General features: G+C 32.4%; 1 protein-coding gene across 2 annotated transcripts in view; it reads right to left on the bottom strand.

The window, feature by feature from the left end:
• Nucleotides 1-21916, bottom strand: part of HTR2C (5-hydroxytryptamine receptor 2C) — a 260479-nt gene that overhangs the window by 235462 nt on the left and 3101 nt on the right. For both annotated transcript variants that reach the window (XM_004614477.2, XM_055122720.1), the window contains exon 2: nucleotides 9657-9718. The gene's annotated coding sequence lies outside the window, so the exon portion shown is untranslated. The remainder of the gene's footprint in view (nucleotides 1-9656; nucleotides 9719-21916) is intronic.

Genomic DNA, 21916 nt, shown 5'->3' with positions numbered 1-21916 from the left:
TTTAAGTCTTGACTCCTGGTAGATACTTTCCTGATTTGGGTGAAATATGGCTAAATAAGCAATGGCAAAAATTCTCTTTTTAGTATATTTCTAGATTTTTAAAGAAAACTGCAAGTATCTTGGGCACAATAAATTCTCAGTAAATCTTAATTTGCTTCCAGCAAATTAAAAGTACTTCATATACTATTTAAGACATGAAATAAAATATGTCTCTAAAACAATGGGACAAAGTATTTTTGGGTGAGGATGAGATGGGAAATGTAAAGGGAGAAAATGAAAAAGCATACAAATTACTGACATTAAATTTAAATTAATTTTGTGCTTCATACTTTGATGAGTTCCAACTCATGTTACCTTTTTAAAACATCCTTACTCTATTGCTACTTTCAGAGAAATAATAGAAACATTTATAAAACCTATATATAGATTTTACCTTTTTTGAACTAGCATTTCAGTGTAATCTCACAGTTTGCCATGTGAGGCTAGAGCTAGAACGTGCATTTTCAAAGAATGACATAACATGATTGAACACTTTCTAGTTCAATCTAGAAAGTGTAAGGCATAAAAAACATTACAAGTGTGTGTGTCAGGTGTTCAATCTAGAATATATAAGACAGGAGGAAAAATTTATATGTTGGGAGTGGAGGAGAGGATGAAGGGATTAATGAAAAGTTTATAAATGAATGTATATCCTTTACTTCAACACTCAGTTCTTGTCCAGAGTGATCACTTCCATCTATTATTGTTATAGTGGTCTGTTCTCTATTCTAACAGCCCTCTGGCCTCAACACACGTCTGGAAAGTTTTCAACTTTGGACCAGTCTTCCTGTTTTTTAAATAATAGCTATCTATGGAAGCAAAGGAATCATAGTTTTATTAATGGAATTTAAGAACATCAAGTGCATGCATACAAATTAGAAATAGAAGGATCTTTTTTTCTAATATTCAAAGAACTTGTGACCGGATTTCCACATCAAATGAGAGATGCAGTGGTTCTGAGATAACTCTCATCTATGATATACAGATATATCTATGATATACAGATATATCCATGATATACAAAAACTTACAGATTATTCCATTTAATGTTGTAATAATCCAATGAATGTGATTACTATTGCTTGAAGTTATATATGAAGCAAAAAAGAAATAAGAATGAGGTATTCAAGGCCCATAAATCCTATGAATTTTTCATAGAAAAACTGTTATTGTGTGGAATATTATGCAGCTGTAAAGAACAATAAAATCAAACAATTTGCTGCAATCTGGCTGGAATTGATTTAAGTAAGCCAGAAGAAGAAAGGCAAACATGGATGATCTCATTTATCTGTGGTAAACAGCATATTCAATGAGGAAATATATGGTAGTAATAGGTGGATACCTAGATCACCCTTGATCCTAGTGTTTAGAGAAAAGGACAAAGAAGGAAAGAAATCCAGAGGGGAAGAAGATAAGGGGAAGTAACGGATGCACAAGTACCGTATTCAGTTATACTGGTGATATGGGTGAGTGGTATAGCTATATATCCAAAACACGGGTTCAACAACACTGAAAACATGGTATCTAAGCTGCAAACACTGGAACTTTGTAATGTGCCTGTCAAGTTGACAAGTAAAGAAGGGGTGAGGGTGGGGGTGGAGAGGGAATACGGGAACACAGGGTGGTAGTAAATTGACACTGGTGATCGGATTGATGTTGAAATATTATATGCCTAAAAGTCAGCTCTCAATAATAGTGTAAATCACAGTTCTTTAAAAAATTAAGAACTAAAGAAAACAAGAAAAACTGCTATTGTAGAAATTCAGTCCTTAAGAATATAGCACATATCAGATGCTAAATAGAAGTTTACTCTAATCTCATTATTATTGCTACTATTACTATTGTTTCAATTTTCTTAACTCCTCTAAGCCGCACTTAACTCAAACATTACATGAAAGTCAGTATATTGCCAGAGGGATTACATAAAAATCCCAGTTAATGTTTCTAGCATATAGAAAGTACTCAATAAATGTCAAATCCCTATGAATTATTTCTTGGGGGTTGGTTTCTACTTTTAAATATGGCCAAACAAGACAGTGACACTTATAGTTATATATTTATAAAAATGCATCCTGTATAATAAAATGACTGTATTTTTAGAAATCATCATTTAATTAGGAAATCAGTATAATTTAAGTGCCTGGAAATAAGATTTTTTCCCCATCCATTGCTTCCATAGTTTGTTGCTCTGAGTACTTGGACAGACATTTCTTAGGTATTTTTCATAATTAGCAAAGTAGCAATATTAATAGTGCTATTGAATACTATAAGTCATTCCTTGTTTTTCAGTTCAAAATATGTATTTTAGAGATCATATTTTATAGGTCATCCTATAATTGACTTATAGATATTTTGAATCTATTTGCTCTAGCGGACACCAGTAACGTCTCATTGTGAGACTGGTTTTTACTGTTTTTGGCATATCAAATACACCACGGGTAGCTTGCCAGGCTCTGCCATGCGAGCAAGATACTCTTGGTAGCTTTCCGGACTCTCCAAGAAGGGTGGAGGAATCGAACCTGGGTCAGCCCCATGCAAGGCAAACGCCCTACCCACTGCGCTATCACTCCAGTCCTTGAATTTATTTAATAATTCATAACAATGATACAATTTGGTTTTCTGATTTCTCAGATGTCACCTTGGTATGTGACACAGGACAAAAAGACTCATTCAAAATCCATGCCAGACTGCTCACAATTCAATTGTGAATTTAAGCTAACATAATACTTAAAATCATGGCAATACTTTTACTGCTGTCACATTCAGTTGCTGCTCACATCTGCCACCCTATGCTAAGGTATTAGTAAATTTTGAATTTTCATCAACCTGCAATATATATAGCTACCACTGGAGGGTAGTAGAAAAATAATCTACAAGTTAATGACAAAGATTAACAATCTCAAATGTTACAAAATGGACATTTAATATGTACAGATTTGTTCCCTCAATGAATATTTACTGAACCATTGTGCTACTAGGCAAAAGAAAAGAAACAGCTCTTGAACTCATGGAGTTAATATCTAGTGGAGGTGATAGAAATCCTTGAAAATATAATGTTTTATAATAACTATGATAACACCTATGACCAAAAAATTTACCCATTGTAATCGATGATTACGTAAGCGTTGCAGAGGAAGCTGACCTGATAATGATAAAATCTTAGTTGGTAATGTGCAAATTAAGGCTTCTCCAAACTCCAGGAGAAATGACTTTTGGGTTGTGCTACAAGGGCTTAAGTAATAGGAAGTAAGCGGTGATGTGTTTGGAGAGGTGGGAGATTTAAGGAAATATTCTTAACAGAAGAAATAGAATCATGTGGTTATGGATGTAAACATTGACCATGTAGACAAAGCACTTAGCAGTGGTATCTGAGAAAGGGTAAAATATGATACTTAATTGGTAGGGAAAGGATCAGCTTGTTTCTTATAAATCACAATAAATATTTTGATATTTTAGAAACAATAGCAATTGAGAGAAGGGAATAAAATGTGTAACTAGGGAATTTAGTTACAAAGTTATTTCAGTGATCATTCAAAAATGATAGAAAGCAATATCGTGTAATCATGATAGAGCTGGAGTGAACATATGTAGGAGCAAAATCTGATAGGATTACTGATAAATTTGGCAATGCATTATAAAATATAGAAAACGTTCAATAGCCTGATAAATTTTTTACTTGTCTAAATTATTATATAGTTCATTATTAGATGCTAAGAAATCTTGCAACATATTGAAAGTATTTTCTGACATACATAATCAGATTTCTATGTCAGTATTAAATAGAATGGCAAATAAGGGGCTGGAGAGATAGCACAGCGGGTAGGGCGTTTGCCTTGCACGCGGCCAACCCGGGTTCAAATCCCAGCATCCCATATGGTCCCCTGAGCACGGCCAGGGGTAATTCCTGAGTGCAGAGCCAGGAGTAACCCCTGTGCATCGCCAGGTGTGACCCAAAAAGCAAAAAAAAAAAAAAAAAAAAGAATGGCAAATAATTATACATAGATTATAATGGATATATTATTGTATATTGTATCATATAGAAATAATATAATTTACAGTGATATCGCACAAATATATGATATAATTTTTATATTTTATCAGCATGTTTTATTAGTTAAATTTTGTTACTTTTATATAGCACTGTAGCACTGCCATCCCATTGTTCATCAATTTGCTCGAGTGGGCACCAGTAACGTCTCCATTGTGAGACTTGTTACTGTTTTTGGCATATCGAATACGCCACGGGTAGCTTGCCAGGCTCTGCCGAGCTGACGAGATACTCTTGGTAGCTTGCCCGGCTCTCCGAGAGGGTCAGAAGAATCGAACCCAGGTCGGCCAGGTGCAAGGCAAATGCCCTATCTGCTGTGCTATTGCTCCAGTTTTATATACCTAAAATTAATAAAGTTAAATATGTTTCATTGTAGAAAATTTTTAAAAAAATATTTATTCCATACCCATGGGCTACTTCTGGTTTATCGGGATGGAAAAATGCATTACAAAGGTCTGAACCCGGGGACTCCCCCACATATAAAACATGTACAAGTGTACCATACCTTTGAATTATCACACTGGGCCCTATTTTTCAGAAAGCTTAATGAAGAACAATATTTATACCATGAAGAGTAAAAGTTTCAAAATGTAACTTCTAGAAAGTACATATATGCAACATACTACTTATCTGAATCATATGTTTTATTTTGGTGTGAGGAAAGTAGTTTTAAAATAAGAACAAGTGGAGATGGAAATGTGACACAAATATTCACCTTACACAGTATTCAAAAATTTCTGTCATTAATATATGTACACTTTTTAAAAGGTATGTGCTGTCTTAAAAATTAGAACAACATGTACTAGATTCAGACTCCTACACATATTAAATGAGTGAAATAAAAATCAAAATTATTTATGTTGTTCATTGAATATGATCCCACCTTATATATTTGTTCTTATATTTGTTGCAGTTAGTTAAATACATTTTTTCAGTTTTGTTTGTTTGGGGTCACACATTAAGTTACTTAGGGCTTACTCCTGGCTCTGTGCTCAGACATCACTCCTAGTTTTGTTCAAGGAACATATGTGGTGCCAGGGATAAAAGTTGGGTTGGCCACATGTAAGAAAAGAGCCTTAACAACTGTATTATTTCTCCCTGGCCCCAAATATGTTTCATACTTAAGGATATGTAATTTCTAAATGTATAATTAAAAGTCCAATCATATTTTTTAATCATATGTTTAAAAAAATTTAAAAAGAACTGGAGAGATAGCTTAGGGGGCTGGGCGCTCGCCTTAATGCAACTGACCCTGGTTCAACTTCTGGTGGCACACACGATTCCTCCAAACATCCTAGGAGTGATTCCTAAGGACATAGTTAGAAGTTCTGAGAACTTCCTTGTGTTATCCTGGAGACTCCCATCCTAAAATAAAAGTAAATAAATAAAACATACCTGATTTATTTTGGTCTTAATTTATAGTATGAATAAGCCATGTAGTTTTGAAACTGGCTATCTTTTCAAAATAAAGTGAAAGTTAAAAGTTAAAATATCTTTAAATGTGTGCATTCTAAACTATTTTTTTCTTTGCTGAGTAGCCTACTTTGTGTAAGCTACTCAGAGTTAAAATTATGTATAGAATATAGGCTTTCCAATTATAAATTGGCTTAATTAGATTATTAAAATAAACCAGTATTTAATTAAGTGCTTGGCAAGGGGTATGTTTTCCAGCTTAATCAATTATTACATAAGGCAAAATTAAGTACTAATGAAACTATAACCTGTAAAGACTGTACAGATATTTATATTAACATAAACTATTGAAACAATTATTGAAGACTAAAAAGAATATATAGTGTGTAAGGCATCAGTAGAACAATGGAATTATCTGTCAATGTAGTTAGTATTAGATTTTGCTACAATCAATTGGTATTTTACTTGTTTGGTTTGGGGGGGGTTAAGTCTACTCCCTGGGCATTGCTGCAGAAGTGCTTAGGGGGGCATGTGTACCAGACATTGAACCTGGTCCTCCTACATGCAGAGCAAGTGCTAACCCTATAAGCAATCTCTGAACTCCTTCATGTTTAGTTAAAATAGTTTAGTAACCTAAATTTACTGAAGTTTATAATGAACGACTACAGTTATAGTCACGAAGGAATATTGGGATCTTATTTGAAATGATCAATTAAGTGAGCTTATGTTTATTTGTATCACACTGTCACATAAGTGAAAGATATATAAAAGATAAGAGGAAGAAATAATAGAGTGACAGGGCATTTGCCTGCATGTGGCAAACCCAAGTTTGATGCCTAGCACCCCATATGTCCATGGAGTTAGCCCTAAGCACAGAACCAGAAGTAAGCCCTGAGCACCACAACATGTGATTCCAAAATAGAAACAAACAAAATAGACAAAAATTAAATTCCTAAATTGTTAATATAAGCTTTGAGAAAGTGTTAAGAAAAATCCTGTCATGACGTTGTAGATAAAATACATATTCATATATGTATATGTGTGTATGCACACATAGCATTTCTTCATTACGTTTATCCTTTATGTGAAGAAAGTTTAAATGCTGATGTTTTATAGAAAAAATACTTACTTATTTTACAATCCGCACCCAGCTCAGGAGGTATAGAGTTGTCCAAATAACCATTTTTCATGGGAGACATTGAGTAGATTACCTAAGTTATTATCTTGACTGTAAAATATCACAGTAGCTTAGACTGCATAAGTTAGACTTTAGGGAAGGTATTACATAATTTAAATGATAGCTAGATATAAATCAGGTCAACTTTTGTTTTTTAAGATAAGTTGAGTCTTTTATACCTTAAAATAGCAACAAAGTCACTAGAGACCACATTTCAAAAACCCAAAGAATATTAGGTTTTGAATATAGATTACTGACATATTACACAAAGGTGCACACATATACAGACACAAAACTCTTTGTACCCTATAGTAAGAATTAACACATCTACTCATCATCATCATTATCATGATTATTAACACATTTGTTAACCACAACAAATAACATTTTATATTAAGTATATTTATGATATTGTATATATATATTTTTTCATATCATTTGCATGCCCGGTTGAAGCCAGTGTTCCATTTGTGATGAGATTTGGACATATAGGGCATATTTTCTTTTCTACCTCTTCAAAGAATTTAATTTGAGCCATATATTTAGCATTAGAATATAATTCCCTATGGATGAGCTAGCACTTAGGAATTGCCTCTTTGAAATGATTTGGGGTATCAACTTTTCCCTAATTAACAGTTGGAAAAGCTGGATAATAGCAAGGTGCAAACAGTTTTGTGTATATAAGGGGCTAGAGAGAACAAGCAAACTCATTATAGGGGCAATATAATATGGAATAAATAGTGTTGGTATGGAGATCTTAAAATCATACTGATTTCACATTCTATAAAGGTTGACCATAGTCCTACCGGTATGATTAAGCTTGTCATTGAAAAATGTGAGGTGGCAGAGTATGAGCAGTACTCATGCAGCAATTAGGTTTGCCTTCTCAAACTTAATTGCTTGAGAGAGAAAACCTCACTGTATGTCCATGTTAATCAATTCACCAACATAGTGAAATCATTTGCAGGCATCTTGAATCTTCACAAACTTTGAAAGATTTCTGTGCACACTCAGGATAGCTGCTAGTGTTCTTTAACATTATATATTTCATGCTTGCTCTTTTAAAATAACATAAGCTTGTTTGTAAATAAGTAGCGGGAAAAAGAGAGACATGTGTTCAAGAGAGAAGAAAACGGGCTTCTCTAGAGTGGAAAGAACAAAGTATACACACCCAGCTGGAATATGCAGACCATTTCCCAAGAATGGGAAAATGCAACATTATCCTAAAGTAAGAATGTACACATCTCAGGAAGAAATGTGGGTAAATGAGCTGATAGGGTAAAAATACATACACACTTCACACCTTTTTCAAATTCATACCCTGATCTATGGAATGGTGCCTATAGTGTCCATGATTTATCCAATGTATGAAACAAATGAAATGTAACCTTTATCACCATCTTAAGTGTCAAGACATTTAGTAATGAATTTGAACGATCTGATAATAATTCTTTATTTTTATATTTTAGCGAAGTCATTTTAATAGCAATTGGTGTGAAAAATTACCATTTCCTTCTTTATTTTTTATCATTAATAATCTATAGAGCATGGGCCTGGAGTATACATTGCATTTGCCTTGCACGTGGTAAACCAAGGTTTGACCATTTCATGTGGTTCCTTGAGTACCTCGAGAGTAACCTTTAAGTATTCCCAGGTGGGACCCAACCGCCCATATAAATAAATAAATAATCTATTATATAGCTATACCTAACCTAATTCCATCCCTAGTCTCTTTGACATGCTGATAAACTCCCCTTCTCAACCTTATTATAAAATTTCTTTTATATTACAAGCATATATTACTTTTGTACTAAAAGAGTACTAACATCTCATTAGCACAGTTAAATTATTTTTGTCACATAATTTTTTCCTAAAAGCTATAATTCTAAAAAACGTTTTGTATTATTACATTATGCATATGACTGAGAACAATCAGAAACTCAATTGAGACATCCCTTGGAAATGTGAACTTAAAATAGGGAATCCAGTTTTGTCTTCTTTTATCTAACTTATTTACTTGCCTGATCAAGTAATTATGATTAGAAACTCTATAATATCCATTTTCTAGACCTGTGTTATTCAGCATTTATACTTTCTTTTGAAAATAAAAGTTGTCAGTCTCCTCTCCTGCACACCTTAAGATTTTCTTTGTTTATTTTGTACTGGGGCTACACCCAGAAACTTTCAGATTTGCTCTTGGCTCTGACCTCAGAGATCACTCCTTGAGAAGCTTGGAAATGATACGTGGTGCTGAGAATTGAACTTGGGTTAACCACATGCAAGGCAAGTACCCTATCCACCTGCTTTACTATCTATCTAGAGACCCCTTGAGATTTTTAATTCCATTCATCAAGGAACTGCATGAGAAACTGCTATTTTAACTTACAGTAGGAAAATAACTGGGTTTCCTGTGTTCTTATGCTGAACGTGACAAGTTTTATTTGAAGGAGAAAACAGATTCATGTTTAGCGTTAATGTATCTAATTTTTCCTATTCATTTTATCTTATTTTATATTTGGTTATTATAAAGTTGTGTGGTAGTTAGCACTTCAGCAAGGATGTCAGTTTAGTTAATATTATTATTGGGGTTTTTTTGGCTTTTTGGGTCACACCTGGTGATGCACAGGGGTTACTCCCAGCTTTGCACTCAGGAATTACTCATGGCAGTGCTCAGGGAACCATATGGGATGCTGGGAATCTAACCCGGGTCAGTTCCCGTGCGAGGCAAATGCCCTATCCGTTGTGCTATTGCTCCAGTCCATGTTTAGTTATTATTAAGCAATAACATAAATTGAACTTTTGGTTGAATTAAAATACCATTTTCTAAGTAATATCATTCATAAATAAACCATTAATGACAAAAATGTTTTTCCATTTAAGAAGTATATCAATGTTGTATATAAGAAGAATAACTTAAATATAATGTTTGACTGTTACTCTAAAATAAAAGCCTTCAAACATGCTTATGGGGATACTTACAGTTATTCCTGAAGAACAGCAATGAATGGTCTATAGATGCTCATGGATATTGGTTAATAACCCTAGAAATAAACATTTAGAAAGATGCAGTCAGAACTTGGGAAGTGAGGTGCTATTTAGGGTAACTTTGACATCTAAAATTTTTACTATTTACACTAGTGACATACAAGCATCACTAATTTAATATACAAAATCATAGTAACATCACTATTACTTAAATGAGACTGACATCCATAGTGCCAGAAAGACCAGTTACATTTATGTAAATTGAATTCAAAAAGCACAACAGTAGAGCAGGTATTTTCATCTTATTTCTTCAGTTAAGGAATTAATTAAGCACTATTTAAACATCATAAATTGGCCAACAAAATTATGAATCCAATATGAAGTATAAATTTTGACATAAAATAATTATAGATCAGGAGTGGTTAACTGTTATTTTGCCTACAGATATTAAAATGATATTAGAAACTGAAAGGGAAAATAATATTTGAAAAGAATTGTTTCATATTATTTAAGAAATATCAGCTGGAAGCACTTATATTGAGATGTAAAAACAACATTAGAAACATTTTGCTATTATTTTGCAGTAGGAAAAATAAATTTTGTATAATATTCATATGTGTATTATATATGTTATACATATTTTTGTATGCTTACTTTGTATACATTTGCAATATACATGTATATATGACTATATATTTTGTATATATGTTATACAAAATTAATTTTTGTTTAATACATAAATGGCTTTAGTTTTGGACCACATCCGGGAGTGTCTCAGGACAACTCTCTGCTCAGTGCTTAGGGGTCTCACGGGGGACCACATGGTGCTGGGGGTCTAACTCTGACCTCCTGCATGCAAACCTTATACTTCAGACTACTAAACTACCTCTGTTACCCAGAAATAAAATTATTTCTCCAGTTATCTCTTTCATTTGCAGTTTAACTGGCAGTCTAATTAAAGCCTTATATACTGAACTAAAAGGGAAAAAAAAATCTTTTTTTTTTCTCCCCTGCAATGCTAGTTCTTCCATTTAGTCAAGTAAGTGAAGTGGAGTGTCAATAGATAATGGTCTTTAATGGTCTTTAATGGTAAAGACCATTAAAATGATGAGAAATATATCAGAAATGTCAGCTTTATTATTGAAGGCTTTAACGTGTTTTATGAGCTCATAAACATCAACGTAAGTCAACGTATTTGAAATATAGTATAAAATATTTGTCACACATTTTAAAACCACAACTTAAATAATTTAATGTGAATATCCCTTTAGTAATTAGAGATATAATGTACTAGAGAACAAATTGTTATAAATTTAATCCCTATGCCAATAAAAAACATATTATGTTTTTAAATTAGTGGTAAACAACCAGGGCTAAAACTTTATTATTTGAATCTAAATTTTGAAAATGCACAATGCTACAAAATAGAATCAGATTTCTTAACTGTATTACAGTTCCAAATTTTAAGTTTATTTAAATAACTATGGAAGAATGTATCATGACTACATTAAACCTAGATGTTAATGAACTGGCAGAGGACCTATAGTAAATAAAAATTATTTCTTTATGTAAATGGTTGTAAAACAGGTTCAACTTAGTAAATTTTAGAAAGCAAAGGTAAACAATAGCAATTTGGTATAACGATGAGATTCCAGTCTGGAATAATGAGACCCAGTGCTTGCTAAAGAAGCTGGTGATCAATCTATTAGTTGTGCACTAAGAATTACACATATAGTAAAGCATGGAATAATGTCAATACACAAAGATGAGTTATTCCACAGCTGTAACTCCATTTTTTCTATGCCACCAAAATTTCAAAACAGATTCAAATTTTGAGTTCACTTCACTTCAAAACATATGCTCTTATCCATATTACACATACTTTTTCTGTGTATAGGGGAAAAAAGTTATGAGGGCTATTCTTAACAGTATTGTTTTTAATCTTGAGACTTTAAGTAAGGGAATTAGGGTAGAGGTAGTGTTCATTATCTGAAAGATGATCAGGATATAGTGTCAACTAAAAGCATCTATTTAAAAAATATCATTTATAATAATGATCTCATTTTAACAATAACAACAACATTGCATTCATTGATTTAGTTCATTATTAACTATCCTGTCCTTTTCACAGTATCTAGCTCATAGCACTTATTTATTGACTGAATTAATGTATATGCATATACTTAAGAGGTAAGGAAAGTATACCCGAAGTATTTACCAGTGTTGATCTGTGGGTTGTCGGATGGGTACAATTTGCTGTGAGCTATTTTTGTGATTGTGTCATTTATATGAAAGATTTATTTATTGTATGTCTCCCACTTCGTGGAGGCTTACAATAGTTTACAATGAAGCACCTATATTTCTTCATAAAAATGAACATCTCAGAACTTATAAAATTACCTTAAGACCTGTCAAATAAAAGTAGTTTTCCTATTTTTAAAAAATATTGTAGTGAACACTTTTAAAATTTTAGTTAATTTTGAAAAAATCTACAATACCTTAATAAATTAAAATTTCTCACTTTCTGCTTCATTTTCCCAACTTGCTTCACCTCTCTCCCATGAACATAATATTCTTCATATTAATACTTGGCATCTATCATTTCCTTCCTTTTTTCCTGCTTTATTCTCTCAGATTTTTATATATAAACTGAGGTTTATTTTATTGCATACAACTATCTTTCAAGTGTCTATTATTTTTTTAATTTTTAACATATCTGTGATAGGTTTATCTTATTCATAGAGTGGTGACTAGATAAAAAAATGATTCTGACAACAAGCTTATTCAATATATTAACTTAAACAACATACAATTCATATGTGTAAATAAAATTATCTCAAATTTTGTCTAAAAATAAGCTATAAAGTGAAATGAAGGATAATTTTGTGATTTTTAAAAGATAGTTTTTATTCTACTTCTCCCACAGACTATTATTGTTACTTTGCTTTCAGCCTATCCTGGTTAAAGTTATTTAAAATGGTATTTTTAGTTCAAAATTGTATTTTAAAATTCATTAGGATCCTACAAAGATATAATGGATAAACTTGCTGTTTTAATTCTGCTCAGTTGAGATCAGGGAAAAGTAGGCATTTTAAAATGAAGTGCCTATCAAAGAATCATCTTAAAAATGCCAGTTTTCAGTTCTCAGCAGGATGAGCAAATGTGGCATTACAAAAGACCTTAAGTGCTTCCTTAGAATAATCTGAATATTCTTTTTTTTTAAAAAGGGGGTCATCAGGATTAAAACATAACCACATCCAAATTCAGTGGTACCATTACTGTCTACTTTGATATTTTAAATATCTACTGTAATGAAGTAAAACTTACATATATTTAAATGTGCCCATTCTTCCCCTTTTAAAATTGATTTTTCAGTTAACAATGATCAGAGGGTCAGAGTGATCATACAGTGAGTAGGGTGCTTGCCCTGTACGCAGTGGACACAGCTTCTATCCCCATTACCTCGTAAGGTTGGTCCCTGAGCCTGCAGGAGTGATCTCTGAGCAGAGTTAGGACTAGGCACTGAGTATGGTCCATTGTGGTCTTAAAACAAAATAATGGAGTAATATATATTGACAAATACGAGATCTTTGCATACTAATAGTGTAAGCATTTATATATCTAAGAATCACAAAAGTCCAGAGTTTAATTGAAAATAAAATTCTAATGTGTCAACATTTTCTAGTGATATGGAAACTGGCAGGGCAATAAAACAAAAATCTAAAATTATTACAATTATTAAGAAATAACTAAAATAAAAGTAACATTTGGAGGTCTATAATAATTGAATAAGATACAGTCAAAGGTCAATTTTGTCTGACTGCTTTCTCACATCAGCAATTAATCAATTGGAATAAGTAGTGTTCCAGGAAATTTTGGGCGAGGGTCCATACCCAGCAGTGCTCAGTGGATCTCTTCTGTTATGTCTGCTGCCAGGACTGAACCTGGGCTGTTGCCTAGTAAGCAACCACCCTAGAAAGCAACCACCCTACTAGCTGTACCATCTCTCCAGCCCTTAGTAATTTTCTATGTGAGAAAATCTTTTTTAATTATTGATTTTAACACCATACCATATACTTTACAATACTCTATAGTCCTCTAGTGAAGAAAAATAAGCCTTTAAATGTCCAACAAAAAGTCAAACAGGAGAAATTCTACACCTTCTATTTATGGACAAAATATATTTAATAATTAATTTTAATGTTTTTATTCACAGTTTATATTCACTAAAATTATCTGTGAGAAGTGTTCTGTGTCTGTTTTTGCAAGCTTATTTCTTTCTCAGTCCTCCTTCTATTTGAATTACGCCAACATACAGACAACAGATGGTTTTCATTAATAATATTTTAAAGTTTATGAATTCAGAACTGAGTGTAAGATCAGTGTAAGATTCTGTCTGCTCAATAGATTTTGTTACTGAACAGTATTTGGAAACAGATTTTTAAAATAATATTAGATAACAGATGGATATCTGCTGGTATGCTTTATTTTAAAACCATTTTAAAAACTATTTAAAACCATCTAACCAAAATATTTACTCAACTAAACAAGACAAAATTCTTTAAAATGAAAGGGGAAAATCAATACAAAATGTATTGTTGATCTGAAATTATAAGGTAGAAGCCAAAATTTTAGTTATAGTAACAGAAAATGAAGCATTAAAATATGTTTTCTATTAGGGTCAGGTAGTGCAGTCGGTTAGGCTCTTGACTTGCAGGCAATCAACCTAGATTCAATTCCTGGTATCACATATGGTCCCCAAAGCCCTGCCAGGAGTGAGCACAGAGCCAGGATTAAGCTCTGAGCATAGGTGGGTGTCACCCCCAAACAAAAACAAAAATTATTTTCTTCTATTTTGAATTTTGTCGAGGGGCCACATCACGTGATGCTCAGGGGTAAGTTCCAGCTGTGAGCTTGGGGTTATTCCTTATGTTGTTCTTGGGACGATACTGTGCCAGGAACAGAACCCAGGCCTCCAACATACAAAACAGTCACTCCAGTTAGGTGAGGACTATCTCTGTCCAGAAGTACTAAAATTTGACAATAGTATGCTTTACATTTAGAAGCAGGTTCTATATTTCGGTTTTGATGTAAGGCTGTTGAATTATGAAATAATATTATTATTTTAAAAATTCCTTTAAAATAGAATCATTGCAAAGTTATAAAGGCAGAACGGAATTCTATAGAATATAAAGTCGAATATATTTTGAGATTTTATCATTGTCTTTCCCCCGCAGTTTGTGTGGAACTTAAAAATAAATCTTATGCATTATTTTTCTTTTTTTTCTTTTTCTGCTTTTGGGCCATACCAAGCAGTGCTCCTGGCTAATTTATGGCTCTGTGCTCAGGGACCACTCCAGGCAGTGCAGGATATGGAAACTAAGTCACACACAAGGCAAGTGCCTTAACCTCTTCTACTATCTCATAGCCCTGTTCACTTTTTCTATCTACTTAATGTGTACTAGATTCTGCATATACATTATACTTTGGGGACCATCATGTAAAGCAACAAATTATTCTGTTTAAAATAGGGGCTACTACAGTCAATACTTTCACTAGCAGGTGCTAGGGCTGGTGTGGGGGAGCACGTGGGGAGTTGATTGAATCCAGGGTCTTGCATATACTAGACAGGCATGTATTTTACAATTATTTTACAACTTGAGAATTCTCTCTGGCCTTATCCTCATTTTAAAGATGAGAAAAGTTGGCCCTTAATCTTTTTCAAATTTATTTTGAACCACAGCAATTGGTGCTCAGCAGTCTCTCCCAGCAGTGCTCAGGGGAACATGGGAGAACATGGAGGAAAAGCATGCCCTCCTCTCGTTTGAGGTATCTCCCGAGAACACTTGATTTTCTAAAAGTACTCTTAGGACAGTTGCATAGTATAAGATAAATTACATTTAGTAACAATATTAGCTAACTCAAATGTAACAATGGATATTCGTCATCAATAATCACATCCTCTTTCGAAGATTTATGTTTTCCCTTTGCTTCCATTAGCTACTTTAAATCATAAAAGCAGAGTAATTAATAAATTAATCTCCATACAGTTTTTTGTTAGTATTAAGACTGATTTCTCTATTTCCCTAATTCATTGATAATTACTATATGATAAAATAACATTTAGCATAATTTCCATCTTTATTAATAAATGTTCTTTTAAAATGAACTTTCCTTTGAATTTGCAGACACATTGTTGATTTGTAGAAATTTTATGATCGATGTGTCCTAATTTGTCATCCGCTTTTTCTTTGGAAACATTGTCAGTGACTGAGTAAAAGTTAGGCTGAAGGCATATTTTGTGCTTAAGTATTTGTCATATTTTAAAACTTAAGCTCTTAATCAAGGTAGAATAATAGATGTACATAGAATCTTTCTAATCAGAGATGGATTTGATTCCTGTCTCTACCTCACATTAGCTATGGGTTTGATCATGTGATTAATCTCACTGCTCTCTATTTCCTATTTTTTTGGTGGTTAGGAAAACTACATGAAAAAAATAATTCAGTTTGGTATTGACAAACACTAAAAGTATTGATATGGTAAGGGCTAAATAGTTTTTATCTTCCCTGTCTTCTCATTTTAGAGGTGTACTCACAATTTTTACACTAAACCACCTCCTGCCTCAAAATTATTGCTCTTCACTTACTATATTGGTGATAAATATAAATAACAATATCAGGAAGATTGTATTTTGAAACTTCTGACAAATGTTGAAAATAGAAAATTGAAATCACTCATCAAAATATAGATGAAGATTTTTTTCTTGGGCAATGCATATCTTTCTATCTACTACTTCCTATTATATAATGTAAAGAAAAGTTAAATATTTATACTTTTCTTATAAATAAGAAGATATATGAATGTTTCAATTTAGTTTAAAATCAGCCCAGCATGGATAAGGTACACACCCACTAACTACAGAAAGAACATTCACAGAGTAAATAGACTTTGCTCTATAAAATTTACTTTAGAGTTTTACATTTTAGATAATCCCATTGAACTAATTTGATTGCTCTTCTTTCACATAATCTGAAATTCATGGACTCATTTTAAAGCTACTTGAAGGTCACTGTTTATATATATATATATATATATATATATATATATATGACATAATGGATTAGAATTGGAATTCTGCAGCTGGTGACTCATGCTCATATTTGCATATTAAAGAAATTTAATTTTTGGAAAGGAAATGTCCAACTTTGAGATGTTTCAGACTTCCAGTGCACAAAAAAATTAAGTATATAAAAGTTAACATAAATAAGTGCACGTGGCTATCAACTGGTCAGTCATCTCATTTAAACATCAAGATATTGCTTTTTAAAAACATTTGGATTTGGACTATACTCAGCAGTGCTCAGGGTTTACTCTTTGGTCTGCACTCACAATTCACTACTGGGAAGATCACATGTGGTGCTAAGAAGTGAACCAGGTTAGGCAGAGCGCAAGGCAAGCACTTGACCCTCTGTACTATCATTCTGGCCCCAAAGGATTTGCTATTTTTTCAATGCTTATGAAGGTAATAGTAATGTACTCACATAGGCAATGCCTTCAGTAAACACATGTACTAAAATTATATTTTAATAGACAATATTTAATGTTACTAGAGTTATGATTATGAATGCAGTAGTGCTGATGGTTATATAAATAAAAACATAAAAATTAAATCTATTTTTGAAAAAAATTAAAAGGATGCTGAGAGTCAGAGAGATAGTACAGCAGGTAATGCACTTAAAATACTTGTCTTGCACATACTATGACACTGGTTTGATTTCTGGCACCTGTTTGATCCCTGTTATATACAGGGGTAACTCCTAACCATAGTGCCAGTAATAGCCCCTGAATAATGCAAGGTGTGTTCCCACCCATTCCGAACATCCCCTTCCCCAAAAATGAAAGAAAAAATTAAAAGTTGGCTTGATGGACTTTTTAGAATCCTTTCTTGGTTAAATACAAATAGGCAGAGACTTAAAATTTACTGTGCAGAAATTGATTTAGATCTGGTTTTTGATTTTCATCAGTCATACTATTCATTCATCATCTTGTATTTATTTAACTTGACTGCATATAAATGAATGTGTGCCTTCAGTAGAAAAAAATTATCATTTTTATTGCCCCACAAACACACACATACATATATCAATCTATCTATATATGCATATAGATACCTTTATAGTTTTAATTGACTCCATCATTCAATGGAAAAGATAAGACTCAAATTAAAAAGTGACATAATGCATCAAAAACCTTAACCACCAAGTCTTGCACATAGAAGACAGTGAAACCTAAACTATGTGCCAAATTAACCACATGCTATACAACATGCTAAAAGCTACTTAAATGGTATTAACACTGTTGTATATTATCTACTTAAATTTAAAATTCAGATACTGTCATTTTTACTTATGGTACCATGCGTCTAAAATTTATTTAATCTTATTGATTCACTCTGAATAAAGAGTATAATAAATGTAAATAAAAGTATAAATAAGTTTGGGTATTCATCCAAAATAAGGTACATATTTCTTGCTTGAAATTTAAATATTGACAGCATTGATTTTCAGTATGACATTAATGAATTTACATTAAAATTCTCTACTAAACATTAACTTTGAGGTAAAATAGTGCATTAGTATATTATCTTTGAGAACTAATAAGAACCAATTCATTTTATTTATTTTTCTTCTGCTTTTTGGGTCACACCCGGCGATGCACAGGGGTTATTCCTGGCTCTCCACTCAGGAATCACTCCTGGCGGTGCTCAGGGGACCATATGGGATGCTGGGAATCGAACCCGGGTTGACCTCGTGCAAGGCAAATGCCCTACCAGCTGTGCTATCACTCCAGCCCCAAATAATAAGGACCACTTTAAACAAATTAGAATATTCAGAAATAGTTTGTATTTATGCAAGCATTGTGCATATCCGTAAGGTAGCAGTACCTGCATTCAATACATTGTGATTTCTCTGAGCATCACTTGGGCCTCATATCCCTTAGCCCTTTAGCATGACCAGTATTTTCAATTTTGTACTACTTTTGCAATGGAGATAAATCTCTAGATGAATTATTACATGCATATCAGACTACCTTTCAAGTGCGCTGATGACTAATAGACATTCTTAGTATGATTATTCTCAGGGTCACATGCAAATAAATCCTATTCAAAGACTAGTGACTTTTATAGTATGAAGCAAAAAATTAGCCAATTCCAAAACACAGGCTGTAAAGCTTACTGCTTAGAAGTATGGTCTTTGAAACCAAAACTGCCTGATTTCAAGTTTAGTTTGGGTCTATCCAAACTAAAATATACTTTATACAAGTGTTTTAACCTCTTTATGATACTTCACAAAGCATCTTCACAAAGCAACCTTCTGCAGATTGAAGGTAATAGTACCTTCTCTATGTAGAGTGTGAGGCTTATACAAGTAAATACAGGCAAAAATTCCTTAGAAATATGTAGAACAATTATTTTCAATAAATAATAGCTATATTGTCATCATCTTTTACAGCTCTTTAAATAACAGCTATATTGTCATCATATTTTACAGCTCTTTTATGAAGAATAATCACAGGTTAATTTGAACAATTCTGATTTTGATTATAGGAAACTACCTGAAAGTACTAAGCAGCTCTTGATTGATAAGAAAAATAGATTTTTATCAATTTTAAATATATTTATAAATATATTTTAAATGCCTTAAAATTTACTTCTGGACATTAGTTACTAATCATTAAATAATATACACTTTTAAATAATAAATATACATTATTAAATAATATACATTATTTAATAACTTTAAAATTAGATTTTTTTACAAAATGAAAAAATAGAGAAATCTAGACAATTTGTTCATTTTAGCTCTTTTCTAGACATTAGTTGAATCTTTTACTCTCAGTACTGTTTAATTTTCATTTTAGAGATTTTTATATTGCTCCTACCCTCAAAACCTACCAAGAATAATTCGAGTTCAATTTTCAATATTTACCTTCCCTGCCTTATTCCCTGTGAAGATGCTTCATTATGTTTGGAAGTTCAAACTCACTCCTCACCTTCATTGTTCTCAGGTTGAGTGCACGACTATGCACACCACCACCAAGCTGTCTGGAACTTGCTTTTCCTATAATTTCAGTCTTATTACCAGAAATCTACTACCTTTTCTGTCCAGCAGAGTATCTCTTGTTCTAATAAACTAGTCTCCTATATTTGAGTGATGAAAGAGCTAAGAATTTAGGGTACATAAAATACCAGCTGCCGATGACCTATACACTTATTTTTCTCCCTTCATGTCAAAATAAACTCAAATAGAGTTTAGTTGGAAATGGGGTGGGAACCAGGATCATGTGAACTTATAATGGAAAATGAGTAGAAAATAAATTTTGGTCATTTTCATATACGATCAAATGTGTTGGTGATATAGATTTGTCATAAAGTGTCCCTTATTTAAAACACAAGGAATATTAAGGAATATTCTTCCATATGGAGGCCAAAATGAATCATATGTAATATCTGCATGTAAGATTTAAGTCAAGAAACACTAAAGGCACATCTGAGATTAGGGGGTATAAGTGAGTGGTTTTGCTAGGGTTCTTCATTAATGCCTAGCAAAGGAGAAGTAAGGCTATTCAAAGATTTTGGGCACAGGAAAAAATCAATAAGCTTCTACCTCATGCACACATTTGAAGTCCTGTTTTCACTGTAACATTTGTGCAAAAAAAGTATTTTTATTAATAAATAAATAATAAATTTATTAATAAAGCATAGAATTAATTAAAAAAGAATTGTTGCACTTGAGCATTGACGTTAAATCTGGTCATTAGAGACTGTCTATTAGTATCAGTGTTATGTAAATTGGGGTTTAGTAGATTGCTTTAACCACAATGTATCCAGTATACCAGGAAGCCTTAATGAGTTTTAAAGAACAAAAGTGATGCAATGGTTAACTCTTAGAATCATGACTTGGTGGTTTCATTTGGAAATTCATTACTATGCAGGTTAGATAAGAACATAAGTGATATAGAATTGTGACAAAATTATTAAGACAACATTGATGGCTTTGTTTAATAATTTTAAAATCTTCAAAATTGCAATATTCATGCCTCATGTCAATAAGATATATTTACTATATTATATAACATTAATTTGTATTATATATGCAAAGTAGTATAATATTAAACCCAAAGTATGGTTTTCCTAGTTTATGTAGGGCTATCCAATGAGTGTGGCATAATTTACTACTTTTGTTTTGTTTTGGAGTCACATCTGGTAGTGTTCAGCACGATTACTCCTGGCCCTTTTCTTAAGCTTTTACTCCTGGCAGGGCTCAGGGGACCATTTGTGGTTTCAGGGATTAAAACCCTGTCACCCTGGTTGGTTATGTGCAAGGCAAAGGCCTTATTGCTGAATTATTTCTCCAGCCCCCTAATTAATTTTTCCCCTCAAAATAAACTAAGCTTTACCATAGAGTCTAATAAACAATCTCAATAAAAGTGCCATATATTCTCATTTTGTGGGACATTCCACTGCTATAAAAATTAGGTGGTTAAAAGCTGGCCAAATAGTCTAGATTTTTTGGAATCTTTACTTGCCTGAACTTAACTGGCCTTCTTCAATAGCTGGCCTTGAACCATTTAAAAAGAAAAACTGAAGAAACTTAATATTGGTTACTGATAATGATAACATCTTCCTCTAATTTTGTTTTAATATATGTGTTTCCATTGGATGTTAAGAACAGCTTTTACTTGAGGAACATAAATGAAACAGTATAGTAACTAAGGTTTGATGCAGGTCTCAGATGATTTTTTAGGTTTAAATATATATATGCTAAATACAGTAATTTTCCTAAATAATTAAATCCTCATACTGATAACACTATTAATCAAACATGGTTATTGAATTTATTTTCCAGAGAAGAGGTATATCTATAAACTATTTATGGCACTTTTGCACATTTTTTAAACAATTAATGAATTAGCCTAATAGTATATCAGATATCTTAGGCTTTTTTTAAGATTTAACTTTTATAATTCTTGCCTAGTAAATTTGCAAAAAAAGAAATATTTCTTATCTCATGACCTTAATATACTCTACAATAATACATTGAGAAATGAAGCAAATCTAACAATACTAGTTAGATGAGAAAAAAATCTTTCTCTTCTTAGGCTTAAGAAGGCCGTCTAAAATATATTATGCTCCTGATGTCATACCTGACATCCAACAGGTTCACAAAATTGTCAACTGTTCCTATGAT

This window comes from Sorex araneus, chromosome X (assembly GCF_027595985.1).
Source record: "Sorex araneus isolate mSorAra2 chromosome X, mSorAra2.pri, whole genome shotgun sequence".
NCBI lineage: Eukaryota > Metazoa > Chordata > Mammalia > Eulipotyphla > Soricidae > Sorex > Sorex araneus.
Note: the sequence above shows the minus strand (reverse complement) of the source record. Positions and strands in the feature narration are given on the sequence as shown.